This window comes from Leptonychotes weddellii, chromosome 4, assembly GCF_054177405.1.
Source record: "Leptonychotes weddellii isolate Sample4059 chromosome 4, ASM5417740v2, whole genome shotgun sequence".
Classification (NCBI taxonomy): Eukaryota; Metazoa; Chordata; class Mammalia; order Carnivora; family Phocidae; genus Leptonychotes; species Leptonychotes weddellii.
The window spans coordinates 16,950,664-16,965,222 of NC_138372.1; the positions used below are offsets into that span (position 1 = coordinate 16,950,664).

General features: G+C 44.9%; 1 long non-coding RNA gene across 2 annotated transcripts; it reads right to left on the reverse strand.

The window, feature by feature from the left end:
- Window positions 1-2,098: 2,098 nt before the first annotated feature.
- Window positions 2,099-14,523, reverse strand: LOC115944694 (uncharacterized). Of its 2 annotated transcripts, XR_014144735.1 has the most exons (5): window positions 14,267-14,523; window positions 12,778-12,951; window positions 7,321-7,426; window positions 6,948-7,067; window positions 2,099-4,661 (listed from the first exon to the last, which is right to left on the reverse strand). It is a non-coding gene; the product is annotated as an uncharacterized LOC115944694 (long non-coding RNA). The 2 variants fall into 2 exon arrangements; XR_014144734.1 differs by having other exon boundaries at window positions 6,948-7,426.
- Window positions 14,524-14,559: the final 36 nt, after the last annotated feature.

Below are 14,559 nucleotides of genomic sequence, written 5' to 3' on the forward strand. Positions count from 1 at the left end.
TTCTCTTTCCTCCCCTGATTCTACATTAAGTTTAGTTTATTTTTTTTTTAAGATTTTTTATTTATTTATTTGACAGAGAGAGACACAGCGAGAGAGGGACCACAAGCAGGGGGAGTGGGAGAGGGAGAAGCAGGCTTTCCCGCTGAGCAGGGAGCCCGATCCGATGCGGGGCTCGATCCCAGGACCCCGGGATCATGACCTGAGCCGAAGACAGACGCTTAACCATCTGAGCCACCCAGGCGCCCTTAAATTTAGTTTAAAACTGTGTGTTATTTCTCTCTTATTGCTCTAGAAGAAAATATTTTGCTGTGACTTGTTTAGGTGAAATCCAGATTTTATTGGAGATGTTTATGCCTTTTCGGATAAATATTTCAGAAAAATACCAGGTGCCACCTGTTCTGTTGCTAGATGTGTAATATATAAGTGGTTTCTCCAACTAAGTTATGTAGATTCTTTATTAAGTGTACTCCCATGTGGAGGGGAAAAATACACCTATCACTCACTCTTCTCTGAGCTACAAATTAATAAGCATTGCATGTGGTTCGACGCTAGATTCACCATTTCCTTTTGTTTCAAAGAAGTAATCAAGTTCATTCTTGGCCTGGTGCTATCTTTCTTCAATGTGTTTTCAAATAATTGAGATCTTTAATGGGAAATCATACAGTCTTCTGTCCTAGAAGATTTTACCAGGCCGCTTGGCCCCAAATGAGGTAATCAGACCAAAAATGATTTTTTGGAAGTTGCCTGAGTGAATCCTGTGAATAAAAGGCCTTTTAGGGGCAAATTTACTCATTTTCTATCACTTATTTCCTTGATACCTTTGGTCACTTCCTAGACTATTCATTAGAAATTTCTGGCAACTGTTGGAAAGTCTGGAATGGAGATTTCTTCTCCTTTACAAACGAGAAGCAGCCCCTGGGCGTTGATTTAGCTGTTCCACCTTCTCCCAATGTCAAAGACTTGGCTGCTTTTTGTTCTGAGATTTACTTAGCAGGCACCCAGAGGATTAGGTGGAAATGACCCGGTCACCCAAGGGTGTTGAGGTCACAGAACTGTAGTTGGAGACTGCTCCCAGGATGGGCAGGTTAGAGGATTGTGTGGGTGAGCATCTTATCCTTCTCTCTATCCCTCTCTACAGGGTGAACTGAATTCATCACAGAGCAGAGGGAACCCTGCCTGTGGCAGCCTGCGTGGTTCAAGTCATATTCTCTGCTTCTGTGGCATTTATATAGCTCTCGGGGCTCACTGACTCCGTTACGGTGAAAGCCTGGGACGCGGGGGGTCGAGCCAAGTTTGGGCATCTTAACGCTGACCAGCCACACTTGCCAAGTGCTTCCTTACTTCTTGTGTCATTTATTCTTTTTTTTTTTTTTGTAATTTTTTCCCCCAGTTTTATTGAGAAATAACTGACATGGGTCATTTTTTCTGAACAGTCAACCTGTGAGGCCGGTGCTGTCCTCAGCTGGTGCCAGGAAAGCCACATCTGGAGAGTCAGCCTCCAGTGAAAGTTCTTTTAGTTGATTGGTTTGTATCTTTTACTTCTTGACTCCTTTTTTGTTTTGTTTTGTAGCCAAAATATAATCAGGAAATATGTAATGATGAAATACCTTGCTTTCCCTGAAACAAGACTCAAATTGGGGAGATTATCTTTCATCCTGTTTAGATTCCATAAGTCCCTGCATTTTCCTGGTTGCTCCAGGGAGTCCGCCACCTAGGAAATACCCGCTGATGGAGTCAGGCTGATACTAAAGCTGAAAAGAACAACAGGGTGTCGATGTTTGGAGGACATTCTTATCCAGGAAAAAAAGACATTTGTACTTTGGTCCTGGTTATGGGTAACTTAAGATAATTCTGGTTTGCTTATAGCTCAGGCCCTTCTACAGGATGGCAAACCTTTAAAAAAATTTTTTTCTTAAGAGATTAGGATTCCAATAATAAAGAGAAAAACATGAAAAGTACAATAAAGCTAGCTTTAGATGACAAAATAGGTATCATAGTATTTCACTTATTAAAAAAACAAGCCATGTTTGCACACATAGGAAAGATTGGAGGGCTATACGTTGAAATTTTTTTTTTTAGATTTATTTATTTATTTTTAGAGGGAGAGAGAGCGAGCGAGCACGTTGGGGGGGGAGGGGCAGAGGGAAAGAGAATCTCAAGCAGACTCTGCCCTGAGCATGGAGCCCCACACGGGGCTCAATCTCATGACCCTGAGATCACCACCTGAGCCAAAACCAAGAGTCGGATGCCTAACTGCACCGCCCAGGTGCCCCACATTGAAATATTTTTAATAGTTCTGTCTGAATAAGGGAATTATGGATAATCTTTATCTTCTTTTGGTTTATATCTGTTTTTTAGAGTGGACAAGTAGGTAATAAGATTTTTAAAAGGCGTTTATAGGGGAAGCAGGAAGTGGTAAGGGGATATATGGAAACGATACTTTCTACTCATTTTTCTGTAAACCTAAAACTACTCCAAAAAACCATAGTCTGTTATTTTTTCGAAGGCTGTTCAGTGCTGAATTTGATGCATTAGTTTTAGTAAAGGAACCTAGGAAAGGGAAAGTAATTGTTTTATTCTGTTTAGGGTGTTGTTTTTTTTTTTTAAAGATTTTATTTATTATTTGACAGAGAGAAACACAGCGAGAGAGGGAACACAAGCAGGGGGAGTGGGAGAGGGAGAAGCAGGCTCCCCGCGGAGCAGGGAGCCCGATGCGGGGCTCGATCCCAGGACCCCGGGATCATGACCTGAGCCGAAGGCAGCGGCCCAACCGACTGAGCCACCCAGGCACCCTGTTTAGGGTGTTTTAACAAAATACTATAGACTGGGTGCTTATCGACAGCAGACATTGATTTCTCATGGTTCTGGAGGCTGGAAATCCAAGATCAAGGTCCTAGCACAACTGGTGTCTGGTGAGGACTAGCTTCCTAGTTCATGACGGTCGGCCATCTTTCTGCTCTCGGCTCACAAGTGGAAGGGACTAGATAGCTCCACGGGGCCTCTTCTATAAAGACACTAATCCAATTCTTGAGACCCTTACTCTCATGACCTAATCACCCCAAAGACCCCACCTCCTAATACCATCATGTTGGGCAGTAGGATTTCAACAGATGAATTGGGATGGAGGGGATCACAAATAACCTATAGAAGTAACTAATTCTGTGAGTGATGGTAAAATATCTATTTATAGGTCAGGTTTCCCCCACAGAATACATGCTCAAGGGCAGAGTGGATGCTTTTGTCATCTTTTGAGAAGACACACAATAGATGCTTGTTGTATGAATGAATGAACGGATGAGTGCCAAGAACAGAGTAAGGCATTTACTCAAAGACACTCGGCCACATGCATCCTCTCTCTTCTCCCTTATGTTTCCTTACAAGTTGTGTGACTTTTCCTAACAAATATGTGTTTAAAGTCATTGCAAGGAAAAATAAATACATAAAATCATTCCAAGAATAGGAGAACAAGTTGGGGGGGGGGAATAAACATAAAGAAAAATGCACATATGCAGTCCTTTTAAAACCAAAATACAAAAATTTGTTTTTGAAGTTAGTGATATAAATCAGACTCTTGTTAAAAAACATAACTGTAAGGAAGGAATTAAGTCACATGCATTATGCTCTGACTCTAAGTTGAAGTTGTGAATAAAAAGACAAATAATCCAATTTAAAAATGGGCAAAGGAGCTGGTGATAGCTTCCTAGGGTGGATAGAACAAATTACCGCAAACTAGGTGGCTTAAAACAATAGAAATGTATTCTTTCACACTTCTAGAGGCCAGAAGTCTGAAATCAAGGTGTCAGCAGGGTTTGTTCCTACTAGGGGCTCCGAGGGAGAACCTGTTCCATGCCTCTCTCCCAGCTTCTGGTGGTTGCTGGCAATCCTTGGCACTCCTTGGCTTATAGGACATCATTGCAATCTGTCTGTGTAGCATTCTCTGTGTGTGTGTCTGCGTGCAAATTTTCCTCTTCTTAGAAAGACACAGATTGGATTCAGGGTCCCCCCTAATTACATCTGCAAAGACCCTATTTCACATACAGGCCACATACACAGGTTCCAAGTAGACATGAATTCTGGGGGGACATTATTCAACCCATCAAAGAGCTGAACAGACATTTCTCCAAAAAAAGATAAACAAATAGCCTATGAGTGCATGAAAAGATGCTCACCATCATTAGTCATCAAGGAAAGGTAAATCACAACCACAATGAGATAATATTCCATACCCACTAAAATGGCTAAAATAAAAAAAGATAATGACTGTTTGTGAACTCCTGGTATGAATGTAGAATGGTGTAGCTGCTTTAGAAAACTGTGGGCAGTTCCTCAAAAAGTTACACATAGAGTTTTCACATGCCCTAACAATTCTGCTCCTGGGTATATGTATCCAAGAGAATTGAAAACATATGCCCACACAAACACCCGCACATTATGTTCATGGCAGCATTATGGATAATAACCAAAAAGTGGGAACATCCCCATCCATCAGTTGTGAATGAATAAACAAAATGTGGTATAGTCATACAATGGAGTATTTTTAGCCACAAACAGGAATGAAGAATTCATGGATGAACCCTGAGAACATGTTAAGTAAGAAGCCAGACACAAAAGGCCACATGTTGTATGATTCCATTTGTAAGAAATGTCCAGAATAGGCAAGCCTGTAAGACAGAAAGTAGATTAGTGGTTGTCAAAGTCTGGGGGGTAAGGGTGGGGAGAGTGGGGAGTGACTACTTATGAGTACAGGGTTTTTTTTAGGAGTGACTAAAAAGTTCTGGAATTTGATACTGATGATGGTTTTGCAATCTTGTGAATAAAAATTTACATTAAGAAAAAGGAATGGAAGGATAAAGTATGAGAGTAAAATTTTCTGAAGTCAGAAAATCTAAAGAAAAGTAAGTTGTGGTATTATTTCCTTCTTGGATCTTTAAGTATTTAAATAAATGCAATACCAGGAAACCATAATAGCTTACCTTATCAAAAATTTACGGGAGTGATAAAATAATGTTCTTTATAGATTCTGACTGTATGCCGTGTGTCTCTGAGTGTGACAAAGAAGACTCTGATGCTGGTGTTATCTGTCACTCAGCATCAAGATCATAAAGAAGTTCTGTGATAAATGTGGAAGATCTGTGTCAGAAATGTCTATTACCACCAGTGATTTGGGTATATTTGTAAGACACACTTAAAATTTACTCCTCATATCTCACCTTAAATCAAAGTTGGATGGTGAAAAATGAAGACCAAATTTTTAAAAAATGCTTATTTACTAGTTTGCTAAAATCTGACCAATTCACCAATTAGTAAAATGCTCTCACTTTTTGAGCTTTATAAAGTTCATCAATACCTTGAAGTACACTGTGTTTTTGTCTGCCCCTCTCCCAATTCTCTTATCTGAGGTAACAAAACTTGCCCACCTGACCACGGGGATGGGCATGTGACCCAAGCTGGCCAATCAGAATCTTCTAGAATGGAACTCTAGAAAGAAGCTGTCTTTCCACCTGAGCTGTTGGCTACCATGTTCTCTACTCTGAGGGGAAGGCCTGTTTGCAGTAAGGGGGGAGTGGGGTAGACACTCAAAGAGACATAGAGATAAGGAGAACTAGAGATGGAGAGTTCTAATCCTATATCCCTCTGGCTGCTTCTCCCTGTCCTGCCCACAGCTGGAAAGAAGGGCAGAGGGAACTATAAGGCCAATGAGTTCATCTGGCAAATCAAACATATTTAAAAAATCTATTTAACATGAGTACTCTGGGAAATATAAAGTCCTCGGCCCTGCCAGAGCCTACACAGAACAGGAGGGATGGATCTGCATATAGCCAGCTGTAGGATAAGATGGAATCAAGGCTATGGTTCAGGTGCAGACCCAGGACTAGGGCACCCCAACAAGCGGAACATGACTTTGACTTGGGGGGGGATCAGATGGGGCTTCATGGGAGGATGTGGGATCTTGACAGAAGGCCATTCCTGGAGAGAAGGGGCAGGAGAGCACAGGGTGCATTTCTCTGGGAGGAATGGCCCAACTCTGACACAGACATGGGAGGGTACGGGGCAGCTTTGAGGAGCAGCAGGTGTCCCCAAGGCTGGGGTGGTGGGTGTGGGAAGGAGGAATCCAGATAAGGTTGGGAAGGATGACAGAGCCAGAGAATGATGTCTGTGGTTTGGGAAACCAAATGGTCAGGTGATGAGTGTTAGTGAAATTGAGAAGATGAAGGGCATGTGTCCCCTAAAGTCTAGTGCCATCTGGATCTCCAGACTAGAAAGCCTCTTTCTGGTTCAAACCCTACCATAATGCTAACCCATAGTGGATACTCCTGAAACCCTGGGACCAGACTATCTGGGTGACCTTGGGCAAATGATATGTCCTGTCCAAGCCTCAGTTTCTTTATCTGTAAAATGCAGTAAATACTAGTATCTACCTTATAGAATTGTCTAGACAATAAAGTAACTTATGCATGTAATGCATGCCCCCTAAACGTGACCTAAAATTTCAATTTTTATTATTCGCCCTTCTCTGGTGATCCAAGAAACCATGGCCAAAGGCTGTGTTTCATCAATTCATTCATGACTGTTCCCTGGACATCTATTAGGTTTAGGTAATTATGCTTGGTGCTATGGAGAACACAGAGATGAACAGGTCATGAGAAGCTCACAGTCTGTCAGGAGAGGAAAAATGACATCAGCTGTATCTATAATATAAGGAAGGGTAAGGTAAGTCCTTTGGCAGGTAAGAGTACTCTGGGAATTTGAGCTTAGTCTTGAAACGTGAAGGGTGCATAAGGTTCACTGACTACAAGGGAATCAAATCAAGTTGTCTTCTCCTTCCAGTGCCAAACGGGACTGGAGGTCCTGTGATGTGACAATGACAAGGCTATATTAGTCTGCCAGGGCTGTCAAAATGAAGTACCACATTGGTTGGCTTAAACAACAGAAATTTATTTCCTCACCCTTCTGAAGTTTAGAAGTCCAAAATCAGGGTTGGTTTCTTCTGAGAGCCTCCCTCCTGGGCTTGTGGATGGCCATCTTCATAGGGTCTTCTCTCTGTGTCTGTGTCCTAATCTCCCCTTCTTATAAGGACACCAATCAGATCAGATTAAGGCCCACCCATCGTGACCTCATTTTGCTTTAATTACCTCTTGAAAGGCCCTATCTCCAAAAACAGTTACATGAGGTACTGGGGTTTAGGACTTCAACCTATGAATTTGAGGGGACACAATTCAGCCCATAACAAAGGTTGAATTTGGAATGATCAACAGCCTGGTCATCACAGAGAACAAGTGTCACACTGTTTTGTAGCCCTCAGGTAAGAGAGACACTCACCCAGTCTGCAGGAAGGTGGGGGAAGGGGCCGGATGCCATGACATCCCTGAGGGGGCTCCCAGCACTGAGGGGAATGAGGTGCTGAGTAGCAGCAGAGACATCGTGCCTGGAAGAGGAAAGAGTTCAGGCCTAGATGACAGCTTGTGGGCAAGTTGCTCTCTCTCTGTGGCCTCATGGACACACCTAGGCAGCTGGGGGAAAAAAGTGAATATCTAGCCCCGCCCCCAGAACTCTGGTTCAATGGGGTGACCTTGACATCAGCAGTTTTTCAAAGCACCCAGGTGATTCTAAGGGGCAGCCAGGGCTGAGACCCCTGGGCAAGAGGATCTTCACATTCCCTTCCAGCTGCAGACCATGATTCAACCCTAGACTTGGGATCTGGACCCCGGGATCACCACATTCTCTGGCCCTTGGAATCTCTGTAAATGCTTTCATTTAATAAAATGTCCATTTGCAATATTATAATTACTCTTTAAATTTGCATAGCCCATTACTGTTTGATGAAGTAATTGTATGGGCATTAACTCATTCATTTTTTAAAAATTTTTTATTATTATTTTATGTTAATCACCATACATTACATCATTAGTTTTTGATTGGCATTAATTCATTCAATCTTCATCACAACCCATGGGTGGGCAGTGGGCAGCTATCACCATCCCCCCTCCCCTTTATTTCTCTCCAGAGCACTCACCACCCTCCAGCATGCCAGATCATTGGCTTATTTATTTTTGTCTTCCCCACATAAGAATGTCAGCTTCATTGGGGCAGGGATTACGGTCTTTCATTTGCTGCTGGCACATCGCAGGCACTCAGTAAATACTGGTTGAATGAATTAATGAATTATAGAAGAATAAACTAAAGCCCAGAGAGGTTAGAAGATCTGCCCCAGATCACACAGCAAGTAACTGGAGTAGCTATTGAACTGCCTCTTCTCTCTGTGTTCTTTCTGCTCTGTCTACCCTTGCTCTGGACTTCCTAGGGTAACTCTGGTGTTGGAATGGACCCAGGAGGTACCAGGGGACAAGGAATTCAGAAGTTGAGATAGTTGCAGATAAGCTAGCTGCCACCAGGAAGAGTTCTTAGAACGCTCGAGATAAAGCATAGATTCCTTGCCAAGGTGAGGGAGAGCAGCTTCTGCTGATGGCCAAAAGCTTAACTTAATTTACAGCCTCTCATTTTCATTCTGGGAACAGAAGTTTTCCCTTGTAATTACCTGCAAATGGTTTGTGCTAATGCACTGAATCATGGGGCTTCCTAAAAACAGAGCATCAAAATGAGGAAGCTGCCTGGTAATCACCAGGGCTGGATGTCTAAAGAGACAATCAAGATAATCAAACTTACCACAGAAGAGGCCTCAGAGACCAAACAGTCCAACCTGCCATTTTACAGATGAAAAAGAGGCCCAGAGAGATCAAGTGGCTTACTGGGCTTACAGACGCCTGTAACTCCCTTCTTCCCTTGCTCTCCATCACCCAGATGCTTCCAGAGATGAAATGGGAATTAACCTGAATGCAGGACAACAGTTCATGGGAAGGGATGCCTGCCTCTCCCGGATCTTGTTAACCTTAAAAATAATACTATCAGTTATTTTACCAGCAAAATAGGCTTATTCAGGAATAGCCGATGAATTGCAACCCAGGACACACAAACTATGACAGAACTATAGGCAAGTCAGGAGAACAGAGGAGAAGAACCTTCTTTTATAGAGGAAGGGAGGAGGGGTGTTGAGAGGGGCGGTTATACACAAGCCCACTGGAGGAAACTGGGAGTTCAAATTGTAATGGCTTTTCATTGGCTGGGCTGTTGCCAGGCCAAGAGAAAATCTTCCTTTCTCACCCTGGGGTAGTAAAGTACAGGCTGTTTCCTGTTGGTTCTGCAACTGAGGACTCTGGTAGGAGGTGAGAGCTACCCCTTCTGGCCTCCCCTCTCCATTTCATATGAGCTTTCCTTTACTCAGTTTCACAGTGACATCCCTGGGTACTACCCAGTCCACTTTTACCTGGGAACAGCTACGTGAAAAATCACATTGTGTGCCCTGTAGATCATTAAGAACTATGATTTCTGAGTCTTTTGGACTTTGCTACTCTCTCCACCTCTTGATTGAGAGACAAGGAACTGATTTCAAAATCAAGTGGCTTAGGTCTGTTTGCTTCCTTTTTTTTTTTTTTTTTTTTTTTACTGGATTAATTGTGTGGGTTTGGATTTCTCTGGATTCACGATTCTCTTCTTGGTCTCCCCCCTGAAATTGCATTCTAATCCTACATGACATTTGTCTGGTTTCCCCAGCAACCATCTCAAAAGCCATAAACAGCAGATTAAGGCTTGAAGGGAGAAGTGAGAGCTGCACAGTTCTGGACAGGAGGTAAAAATCTCAGCTGCTCAGGAGGATGGTTTGTAGCAATAACAAAGAAAGGATGACTCTGTGCATTTGAGTATTTTCCATGTGGAAAGGGCAGCTTTTTGTTATTTTAAAATCTCCAAGCACCTAAGATACCAACTGAGCCAGCCAGGTACTCCTCTCTTCAAATCTTAATCAGTTTATGGACATACCTTTTATATAGTTGTCAGAGTTGGCTATTTTCATTCTCTACTTATGGATTCTCTCATGGATAAACACACTCTTGTGTCTCCTCTACTCTCAATAAACTGCTTTACTTCTGACACTTCTGGTTACCAAATGTGTGTGTGGGGGGGGGGGTCCCCACATCAAGCAATTCTGTAACACCCGCTAGGTGTCCTATAATTTAACTCAATTCTGACACTATCTACTGGGAGTTAGCATCAGATCCCACAGGTTAAGGACTCAGTCCCCCAAAACTATCTCCCTCTCCCCACAGTTGCCAATCATAAGTCCGGATTGTTACCTCTGCTTCCAACCAACTCGTATAAATGAGAGGTTCCCACGGTCCCTCCCCAGGTTCAATTAATTTGCTAAAGCAGCTCACAGAATTCAGGCAAACAGTTTACTTACTAGGTTACCTATTTATTACAAAGGATATTAAAGGACACAAATGAATAGCTAGGTGAAGAAATACGTAGGGTGAAGTCTAGAAGGGTCCTGAGCACAGAAGCTTCTGTTCCCGTGAAGTTTAGGGTGTGACACCTTCCTGGCACGGGGACATACTTTTGTTCACCAACCTGGCAGTTCCCCAAACTCTATTCTTTTGGATTTTAATGGAGGCTTCATTACACAGGCATGGTTGATTAAATCACTGGCCGTTGGTGACTGATTCAACCTCCAGCCTCTCTTCCCTCCCTGGATGGAGAGGGGCAATGAAGTTCCAACTCTCTAACTTGGCTGGTTCCGGCAACCAGCTTCCAGCCTCAGGTGAACTAGAGACTTTCCAAAAATCATTGCATTAGCATACACTCAGGTGTGGTTGAAAGGGGCTTGTTATTAATAACAGAAGACACCCATTTCACCCCTATTACTCTGAAGCTATTTCAAGAACCGAGGACAAGGGCGCCCGGGTGGCTCAGTTGGTTAAGCGACTGCCTTCAGCTCAGGTCATGATCCTGGAGTCCCTGGATCGAGTCCCACGTCGGGCTCCCTGCTCGGCAGGGAGTCTGCCTCTCTCTCTGACCCTCCCCCCCTCATGCTCTCTATCTCATTCTCTCTCTCAAATAAATAAAGAATCTTTAAAAAAAAAAAAAAGAACCGAGGACAAAAGCCAACTATTATAACAAAAGATGCCACTATTGCTCTAATCAGGAAATTATAAGGGTTTGGGGAGCTGCGAGCCAGGAACCACGGACGAAAACTAAAATATGTATTTATTATAAATCACAATATCACATCCACACATCTCCATAAGTTGCAAAAGCCTGAGTATTTGTACGCCTGATGCCTGGTACCTCTGTTATGAAGCACAGTTGGCTTGGCCATTCTCTGTCACTCGGAACTGTGGTCATTCCTAGTTTTTACATGTGGATTATCACTTGATAATCTTGCTCCCTGTTGCCCTGATGTGGCCCCTTAGATGCCCTGTTCCTAGTGTTAACCTTACAAATAAAACTGTCAGTTATTTTACCAGCAAAATAGGTTTATTCAGGAATAGCAGAGAATTGCAACTTAGGACACTCAAGCGATGGCAAAACTACAGGCAAGTCCAGAGAACAAAGAAGAACCTTTTATAGAGGCAGGGAGTTGGGAAGGGCTGTTATAAACAAAAATTCCACTGGAGGAAACTGGGAGTTCTAAGTATAGTGGCTTTTCATCCGCTGAGCTGTGACAGTCTCTCGTTGGGTAGGCTGTTGCCAGGCAAGCAGAAAATCTTCCTTCCTCATGCCTCAGCAGTCACCCCATGGCCTTTGAATCTTCCTCCCCCTCAGCAATTCCTGTCTGCCCGTCTTCCAGAATATATCCCAAATCTGACCACTTCTCTCCACTCCCACTGCCACTCCATTATTCCACACCACCCTCCCACCTGGGCTCCCTTGATCTGTTCTTCTCAGCAAGCCAGAGAGGTCTATTTAAAACACAGGTCAGATCAGGTCATTGCCTGTCTTCAAACCCTTCCTTGGCTTTCTGTGGTCCATGAAATGAAGTCTGTACTCCTCACAGTGACCTATGAGACCTCACAAGATCTGATCTCTGCCTGCCTCTGACCTCATCCTGTCCACTCGGCCTTCAGCCCCCACTCTGGGGTCAACCACATTGGCCTTATGGGCTTTCCCTCCTCCAGGTATTCTCCAGCTCCAGCGCTCCCTGAACCTCCTTGCTTGTCCTGGTTTAAAAAAATTAAAAATAAAAATTCAATGGAGTAAATTTAAAGCTCTAATTGGCTTTATTAATGATTCATGAGTCAGGCAGCATCCCCTAGCAAGTAGAGGGGAGCTCTGAGTCGTCACATAAAACAGAAGGTTTCTAGAGGCAGGAGGGTAGGGACAGGAAGTTATTAGCAAAAGAAAAAAAGTATTGTTTCAGGCAAGGTCATTTTCCTTGTGGGGGTGGGGAAGAACAGGGAGTTTTATCATGCACATTACCTCATCCCCCTTTGGGGGACAGAGAGGGCCCATGTGACAGATTCCCTCACTTTCTCTGGTGCTGACCAGAAAATTCCTGACTGACCAGTGAAGACTTCATTTCTGGGGGCGGTTGAAACTGCAGTTAGGTTAGGTCTAAGCCTGAGTTCGGTGACATGGCCTAGCATAAGTGACTCCATCTTGGGCCTGTGGTTTTCTTAACATCCTTCAGGCCCAGCTCACCTGTCTTCTCCTAGCAGTTGGTCCTTACCCTCCCTCCCTTTCTGAAGGAACCCCTGTCTCCCACTTACAGTGATCAATGACAGCATGGTATTATTTCCTTCAAAGGACTTTTCACAGATTGTCTTTCTCTTGTGTTGCCAGGTTTTGTGCCAGAGCATCAGCTGTTTCCCGGGGCAGGACCTCCACTGGCTCTGCCCCACCTTGCAGAGTGCAGAACGCATTCAGTAGGACTTAATGAATGCATACCTGGAAAGATAAAGGTTGCCTTGAGCCTTTCAGACCCCTGCGTCGTCGCTGGGCTTGGCTCAGATGACCGACCGTAGTCAACTCTTTATGCGGGAGGCTAGTGATGCTTCTGTTCCTAAATCCCTCACAGTAGGTGTGGGCAAAAGCAGTCTGACGTGGCGGGTGACCTATGGCCTGGGTTAACAGAGAAAGCAGAAGGTGGGGCGAGCCATGGAGGGCAGAAGGCTGAAGACCATCAAATCCCATGATGCCACCCAGAGATGCCAAGGTCCCCTTTGTGTCAGCACATCCCCCTCCCTAGCCCCTATCCCTTAGCATGATAATTCTCCCATTTATCCAGTATTTTACAAACATTATCTTTTTTTTTTTTTTTTTTAAAGATTTTATTTATTTGATAGAGAGAGACACAGTGAGAGAGGGAACACAAGCAGGGGGAGTGAGAGAGGGAGAAGCAGGCTTCCCGCTGAGCAGGGAGCCCGATGCGGGGCTCCATCCCAGGACTCCGGGATCATGACCTGAGCCAAAGGCAGACGCTTAACGACTGAGCCACCCCGGCGCCCCAAACATTATCTTTTTTAATCCTCATCACAACTATACTGAGGTAAGTATATTATCTTCATCTAACCAAAAGAAACGGAGTCTCAGAGAGGTTTAAAAAATGATCGTGTCTTGCAGTGCAGTCAGGATTGGAACCTGAGACCACCGGACTGCTGAGCCCTTGACCCCAGGCACATCCCAGCAAGAGCTTCTAGTCGCATCTGGAAGTGGCCCCAGAGATCCCAGATCTCAGGGCCTGAGCAGTCTCTCCCTGGGCTCCCTTCCCTTCTTCATGGCTCCTGCTTTGTGGACAGGTCTGCCTCTCCACATGGAAAGGTGTTTGAAGCCAAGGATTGTCTCATGTCTCTGGTGAGGAAGTAGAACCTTCTTAATCTTTGTTAATAAATACTACCATGGAGTTTCCTGTGAAAACACAGTGGACTCTTCGTTCTCAGCCAACTGGAGAGGACGTTGTCAAGGCCTGGACAGCATCCCAGAGGGAGCCCATGGCAACACAGTGGCCCAGAACCCTAGTTTTCTGGAAATCATTTGAAAGCAGAATGAGGAAACCTGACTGTACTCCTGGTTCTGTCACTAACCTGCGTGACTCTGGGCAACTCACCTCTGCTTCCCAGGCCTCAGTTTCCCCATTTATAAAAGGAGAGTGTTCGGGATTCTTCTCTGTAAGACCCCTTCCCTCTTTCTGTACATACTGGTTGTGGTGTGGCCGGCTTGCAGGGGCGGGGGGGGGGGGGCGCTGGGGGAATGGAGGGGCTGGGAGGGGGGGCATATATACAGCAATGAACCACACACACAGTCTGATAGAGAAGATGGGCCTTGATTCTACAGGGCAGAGTTTTTGACCCTTGCCAGCTATCAAACCTGGTGTAACAGCAACCTGCCCCCAAACCTTTCAATCAGGTGAACGCAGTCCCACTTTAAAGACACCTACCTGCATCTGTCCCGGGGTATCTTGAAGGTCCCTTATCCCTTTCGGCCCTTGGAGACGTGTGGCCTGGCAAAAGTGGCCTGCCGGACTGAGCGTCCCCGAGGTGCCAGACCTGGAATCCCAAAAAGGACCCAGGCCCGGGAGAGGCGCGAGGACACCACGGGGAGGCGCCGCCACTCCAGTGTCCCGACCCTGGCGCCCCCGGGGCGGTCCCCGCAGCGCCGGGACCGAGGGGCGAGCTCGGCCTCTCCCCAGGATCACCTGCGCCGGGCGGGGCGGGGCGGGGCGGGGCCGGG